General features: G+C 38.9%; 1 long non-coding RNA gene across 5 annotated transcripts in view; it reads left to right on the plus strand.

The window, feature by feature from the left end:
• Positions 1 to 7,009, plus strand: part of LOC144329208 (uncharacterized) — a 126,455-nt gene extending 119,446 nt beyond the window's left edge. For all 5 annotated transcript variants that reach the window (XR_013394660.1, XR_013394659.1, XR_013394658.1 and 2 more), the window contains one exon: positions 4,629 to 7,009. This is a non-coding gene — a long non-coding RNA (uncharacterized LOC144329208). The remainder of the gene's footprint in view (positions 1 to 4,628) is intronic.
• Positions 7,010 to 7,748: the final 739 nt, after the last annotated feature.

Consider the following 7,748-nt stretch of genomic DNA (forward strand, 5'->3'; position numbering starts at 1 on the left):
CCCTTCCAGAAACAGCTATGGCAACCAGCTGTTTTCAGACTACAATTCCCATCATCCCTGACCACTGGTCCTGTTAGCTAGGGATGATGGGAGTTGTAGTCCAAAAACAGCTGGAGGGCCAAGTTTGGCCACCACTGCATTATACTAACCAGGGCCCCTACTGTAACCAGATTTGGAACCAGTGTTCTGTGACTTGCTCCTGAAGTCTTAATGATAGTTAGACTTCAGTATCCTTATGTCAGAACCAGATATTTAAGTTACAGTGGATGGTCTGGGGCAAAGTTGTGGGAGTTCTTTCCCACATAATGTAGGGTGCATTTAAACTCCTTTGACATCAGAGACCAAATGCCTATGATTCTGTATCTCTAGCCACCATTAATGTATAACCTTCCATTTCCAGATTTGGGGGTTTGTTTGTTTTTTTAAAAAGTGTTCATTCTTCACAGCAACTCAATTGTAAAATTGTTAATTAAAGTCAGAGCTAAATAGGTACAGAGAATGTACGAAACGGCTTAGTCTTATTTCAAGTCATTAAAATGAGAAATTACTGTACCAAATATTTTGAGAAAGGAGAAAAAGAAAAAAACAGCATCAAGATTGTGTGTGCGTGTGTGTACTTGTGTGTGTGATTACTCTCAGTTTTATGCAGTATTGGAGCTGCTACCTCCCCACTAGTATCTGTATGGGTCATTGAGGGGGAATGAGACTCCCATACAGCCACTGTTCCCCTGCTTGTAGGCACCGAAAGCAAGCACAGTGAGGTCAGAAAAAGGCCGGGGTGTTTTTCCTCTGTGTCACATCATTCTGGATTCTTTTGTCATTAGCTTACCACAGTTTTGTTCCTAGGGTTAAAAGTGAAAGCAGAAACTTGGGACATCTTCTCATTACATCACATGTACATATTCAGGCAGTAAAAAGTTATACCTCTGCTCTCATTCTCAGCCTTACTCCAGTCCCTCGTTTCAGATGCCTCACTTTTCTTGCAAAGCTAGCAGTAAATCTGCTTCCACATTCACAAAGTCAGCTCCAAAGTTGGTTCTTAAGTCAGCTTGCAGAAACACACATCTGAGGAGATGGCAGATAGCTCGGTCTGAAGGGAGAAATTTTTAAGCATTTTAAACAATGGAGCTCCACTTCTGGCCCTTTGCATTATGTATTTATTGAAATATTTCCACCATGCTTTTCTGTTCACATATGGGACCTCTATGGCAACTCGCAATCAGCACTTAACAGAATAGCAGTAAGAGAGCAGTTAGTGAAATAATGCAGAGATGCAGAACAGCAGATGAAACACATCAACTGGGGGAAAAAAGTTTTTAAAAGTGAGAAATAAACTAACTACAACACATAACAAAACATTCCAGAACAGGAACCATCTCACTTACGGTAATTTATTGTTTTGGTATGGATAGTGTGTGGATGAGCAAATGAACAGATAACGTGCTCTTTGACTTTAATACATCTTTGTGTCATATTATCATTAGAACAGAAATTAATATTCCCCTTGGTACTCTTCTGCTTACAAACATGATATGGATTGTTGTATGCATTTAAGTCTCCTTGCTTTCAGGACCAGCCCTACCATTAGACAGAGGGAGGCAGCTGCCTCAGACAGGAACAGTGGGCGGTGTTAGAGGGCAGAGTTGTGTGTGGCATATGTGCCCTGCCCTAAGCTAGTCACTGCTCTCAAGTACACTGCCCGATTTACAATGTTGAAATAAGATTGAGCTATTTGTCCAGTTGGCTTTTGTACATGAAATGGGGAGAAGTGCCATCTTTATTTATTTATTTATTTATTTATTTGCCCTAGGTGGTAGAATGTATTGTGCTGGCCCTGCATTCCTTTATTTATTTAAATTGCTCTGTATTATAGATACCACAATATACTCTACCTAGGGTCCCTGGAGCAGGCCTGGCTGCAGCAACAGCAGAGATGACCAAAAAAAAAGAGGGGGAAAAAGCACTCTTTAGAAATTCAGAAACTGGAGCAGTTTGGAAACTTTTCATTATATCTACTGAAGAACATTTGTTTATTGATGTTGCCGCTCTGTCACTTTCTAAACTTTCAGTCAGAACTACCAGCTCAAAAAAACCCTCCACATTATATTTTATTTAACGGATGGTTTATCTTAATTATAATGGTTATTAAACCATGATCCAGGGATCTCTTGTGCTTTGTGGTATACTTGGCTAAGTAGAAGCTTCACACTTTTCTCCTTATTTTCAACTTACATTGGGGGCTTAAATTACAATATAATTTTTGTATGTCGCATAATGCTTCATATTGGTTGGGAATTTAAAAAAAAGAAAAAAAGATGAGGTAATCCAGTCAACTAAAAGACACTCGTATTTAATGCATTGCTTCTCCAACATCTTTAGATAGATGCACGTTTGCTTTCATGTCATCTAATATCTATCATATATGTCACAACTCTGCAGTGAAAACTGGCCACATTCTCTAGATGCAGCAAGTACATGAGTGTTGAAATACATACGTGTTGTCCACCCATACAAGGGTAACTGAAACCTAGAGGAGCTCAGTTTAGGAATTACAATTTTATGGTGGTTTTTTTTAAAAAACAACACATCTCTTTAAGACTGAAACATTATTGAAGATTCATTCTCAATTATAACACATATTTTACTAGAGTTATCTCCCCCAACATAAAACAGAGTGAACTTTATAACACACATACACACATAGCCAGCTCAATACATTTAGCTCCCTGAGACAAACCACAAGATAAGGATGGACAGATCCATCAATTTCATTTTGTCTCATTTTTTGAAATATTAAGTTAACTTCACCACATTTCCACATCAGTTTGCGATGTTTTTTTTTAAGTCCTCAGGAAAAAATCACCAGCATTTCTGTGCACATTTCTCTTAATATACACTTTCCAGCAAGTCATAATGCATTTGTATATGTTATTTTCATGAATATGTGCATTTTTATGCAAACTTTCCCAGTAACACAGAATATGGAGAAGTGTAAATTTCAAAGGAAAGCTATGTTTTGGTTCACACATTCTTTGGTTTTGCATGAGGACTTCAAAACTAGGTTAACCACATAGTATTTATTTCCGGTGGGGCACAGACGGTCTGGCATCAGGTTATCTCAGGTTCAGATGATCATGTTAATGATGGTGTGAAGGCTTGCACCCCATAGCCTTATGTAGTGGGGTGGAGTGTCACAAGCATTGTGTTGCATGAACTGGCGTACTTCTCATCCACAAACATCTTTCCAGAAATCACATTACCAATTGTCAGCTTGATTTTCTACGATGGCAGGTGCAGAGGTTTCTGCTCAACCTTGCACCAGATCTAACAGCAGTCTAGTCAACACAAGAGGTCCAAAGGAAGAAGAGTTGGCACACACCACAGATTGCAGCAAATCATATGCATATGTAACATAATATGTGCACGTTTTTATGCCCATGCACGCACACACGCCCCAGTATCTTATTTTTCCTAACACAATATTGTATGCTTGGCTTTGCTATGGGGTGAGAATTAGTTTTTATTATTATTATTATTATTATTATTATTATTATTATTATTATTATTATCCTCACCTCGGACTACCCCTTTCACTCACTGCATTAACATGAGTTTTTATCCTGGCAAACAGCACAAGAAGATCAATACAATATTACAATAACTGGTTCTTTATTTTTTTATTCATTTTCCAATGCTTAATTAGAAGGAACATCTGATGGTGTGTGTTTTTTCCCTTGCCTTTTTCTGTTTTCTTCTCTCTCTGTCTTTCTGCCTCTCTCATCCCTCCTCTCTTCGACTTTGCCCTCCCCTTGTCCTCTCCAATCCCAGTTTCAGCCTCCCTGTTCATTTGAGCCTCTCTCTGTATTGTGATTTGAAAGTATGAATCCAAATCTGAATCCTGGTTGGACATGTAGAGGGCTCATAAAAATCCAAAACTTTTACGGGAATAAACGTTTAGGGAGGAATTGAAATTACAATGGTTGTGAAGCAAAGGGGACAGGGAAACGCTGACAAATTAAACGAGAATGAAATAATATGGACATGATAAGTTGGTTAAACTAATTTTATTGATTGACAAGGTTGAAAAAAATAATAAAATGTAAATTTAAAGATACACTGCTAGATAAAAGGACAAGTTGACTACTTTTATTTATTTCATTTATGCATCACTATCCATAAAATCACTGAATAACACCTCTGACCTTCATGAGTGTTGGCCACATTGTGCACACAAACAACTTCAAATGTGATGGCATATTTGTATTTGACTAAATTTCCAAACAACGAATAAACTTGCACAGATTTTGTCTTAGTTTGCTCAGTATTAAAAAGGTTGCCATCTTTGATACCAGCGTTGAGTTGATAGTTTACTTACTATTCAATGTAGTACCTAGCTTTATCAGAAAGATCAGTGGAGTTCTTCACACCTACCTGAAAAAAAATAAATAGAACAGATATTGGATTTGTTTTGTTTTGTTTTCTTCAATATATAAAGTAGGTAAGAAGAACCAAAGATAACACCTTGTGCATGGATCATATCTTAGACCTACGTGAAAAAGAATTGTATGTTTCACGGACATTTGTCTTAAACAAAAGGTTAAATTCTAACTACTTTTTTTTTTTAACAGATGGAGCTTCTTCAGGTCTGCAGAAGTTTGACTCTACCGAATGGAACAACATTTTCTGCTGCTGGGGCTAGATTTTGGATCAAGTATATTGGAAAACAACAACAAGCAAACCAGTGTTTGTGTGGATTTAGATATTCATTTGGAAAGCAAACAAATAAATCTGGATGGCAGTCAAAACAAAATATGCTTTAATCCGGGAACTTGCATGTGCAGTGTGTGAAAATATCTGTCTTCACCTTCCTGATGGCCCAGGGCTTGCTCAGGCACCAGCATCAGTGGCCTACTTAAGAGGGGGAGAGAATATTGCATTTAGTCTCCCATAAGCCTCCCCCTCTCTCTCTCAAAAAAAAGAAAAGATAGTTGGTGCTTTCAAAATATATGGGTCCAACCATCTCCCCAGGACTATTTCACAGCCCTTATTCAAAGTGTTGGTGCTGACCTTTAATGCCCTAAACGGCCTCGGCCCAGTACACCCGAAGGAGCATCTCCATACCCATCGTTCAGCCCAGATACTGAGGTCCAGCTCCGAGGGCCTTCTGGCGGTTCCCTCCCTGAGAGGTTACAGGGAACCATGCAGAGGGCCTTCTCAGTAGTGGCACCCGCCCTGTGGAACGCCCTCCCATCAGATGTCAAGGAAATAAACAATTACCTAACTTTTAGAAGACATCTGAAGGCAGCCCTGTTTAGGGAAGGCAGCCCTGTTTAGGGAATGTTTGATGTTTTATTGCTGCTTTATTATTATTATTATTATTAATATTCTTTTGGGAGCCGCCCAGCCAGATCGGTAGGGTATAAATTATTATTATTATTAAACAAGAACCAAGTCAGCCCATTGGTCCACCAACTTACTACTGTCCAACTCTAAACTGATACAATTCTAAACGGATACGAAAGGCTCCAGCTTCCAGGGGCATAGCATGGGGGACAGGGGACCGTAGACCCGGGAGCACGATTTTGAGGGGGCGCAAACCAGGTGCTCCACCGCAGGAATCCCCATCCTACCCTGCCTGCTGCCGGGGGTCTTGACTTAATTGTTTTCATTGCAATCAGTATTTCCAGATGCTATTCATAGGGCATTTGGTCTGCAGGCCTTCACACACGCACACACGCTCAAACCACAAATAGAACTGTTCTGGTGTGGGTTGCAACAAACATATTGTGCATCTTTTCTGCCCTGTTTAGATTGGGCTCCTTTTCGAACTTGAAACACTAGCTATAATCATGTTCAAAGAAAGCCCTCCCTCTGCTCAAAATAAAGGAGTGGAAGTCATCTTATAAAGACAGCATCACATGAGAACCGGGCTTGACTCCTATGTCAACGTGCTGAGGATCAAAATGCAAGACTGCATCCGTGTTTGCGAACGACATAAGCATCTGAAGGCAAGCACAATTGTCCTCATTATGCAGCCTCCCAGCCGTCCCCTATGCTGATGCCTGATATCTCACCATATTTTCATATTCAAACAAAACACTTGGGGAGGCGTGGGGGGAGTGCTTGCCCATTGCGCGAGCCTCCACAGATGAGAGCGCGATTGAGAAATGTGCCTTATTCTGCGCCCATTGCAGCCAATCCCACTGCTCAAAGCAATAACTTAGAGGGAATGAACAAATATGTTTCGAGGAGATGGAATTTGTTTCATTAGCAATGTTTACATTAAATTAAATTTTAGCAAGAGTCATTTGCGATATTGGCATCCCTGTTTTTTAAAAAAAGGAAACTGCCTGGAACATGTGGAAATTGTCAACCAACCGGAAAGCTACTTTTCATATTTTGTTATGCAGCATTTTTTAAAAAAAAGTAAAATAAAATTATGGACTATATTTTATTCTGAAATGGAGTTAAAAATACAGTCAGCAAAAACAGATTCACACACAAGACAATATAAGAAGATCACAAAATGAAGAAAGGAAGACATCAGTTACAACCATCCATAGTATGCCATGCTTGGGAGAGAAACAGCTCACCAAATACGGCTTGTGGCCAACTAAGTTTCACTATTGAAATAAATAGGCTGCAATTAGTCCATTAATTGCAATAGGCTCTATTCTGAGTAAGACCAACGTGGGTTATAACCTTGTATCATATAAGGGAGTGAAAGATCATGATAATTCATATTGTTGTGCAGTGCTTTATTAATTTAAGAACTTTTTTTAGAAAATGCCATTGCAATGCACTTCATCCCAAATATTCTTTCTGCCTTCTGTTTGTAGTGATCTTCATATTTTTGTTATGCTTTATTATTATTTCTAGGAGTAATTATATAATATCTCCTTGCCTTATTTTTATGTGCTGTAATCTTTTTGTTAAAATGTAAGGCTACATTTGATAAATTAGAGAAAAGCTGGGGTTTTTAATTAAATAAATCAAATTTCAAATATAATTAGTTTATTAGATTGTTTGTCGGTTTGTGGTTGCCCATTCTTTTCTTTTCTTTTCGAAACAAACTTCATACTGTAACAGTAACTGTACAGGTTCCAATGAAGATGTAGAGTTATATTAAAGAAACTTTGCTTACAAACACATGAGCTTAGTGAGTGTATATTTGATTAAATAAAACTAGACCATTGGGATTGCTAATTAGGAACAGAGGTAGTTGCCATCTACTCAGTCAGGCCCTAAAATAATCCTTTGTGGGTTGTGTCAGCACACCTGGAGTTTCTCCAAGGGTGCTAGTGCCCTGGCAGCTGACCTGAGGGTGCTACATACTGGGGATTCTATTTTCAATTCATTGAGTTATATAGTAGAGGAAAGATAGGATAGAAATATAATAACATTAATCAATAGGTACGGTAATCAAGGGATGGCTTATGGTATGACTTGCTATAGGAGCACAGAGCCAGCTGCTGGCATTCAGGTCCTCTAAACCAGGGTTTTCCAACCCTGAGTCTGCAGTTGTTTTCAGACTACAATTCCCATCATCCCTGACCCCTGGTCTTGCTAGAGATGATGGGAGTTGTAGTCAAAAAAACAGCTGAAGTTCTGAGGTTGGGAAACACTGTTCTATACTACTGCAGGGGCCCCACTGTGTATTTGCATGGGCAAATTTGTTCTTCAAACTGTGGGTTGTGTTTTGCCACAGAGAAATATATTGTCATAAATTATCAAGCTCCATTATAAAG

Source organism: Podarcis muralis, chromosome 11 (assembly GCF_964188315.1).
Source record: "Podarcis muralis chromosome 11, rPodMur119.hap1.1, whole genome shotgun sequence".
NCBI classification, from domain to species: domain Eukaryota; kingdom Metazoa; phylum Chordata; class Lepidosauria; order Squamata; family Lacertidae; genus Podarcis; species Podarcis muralis.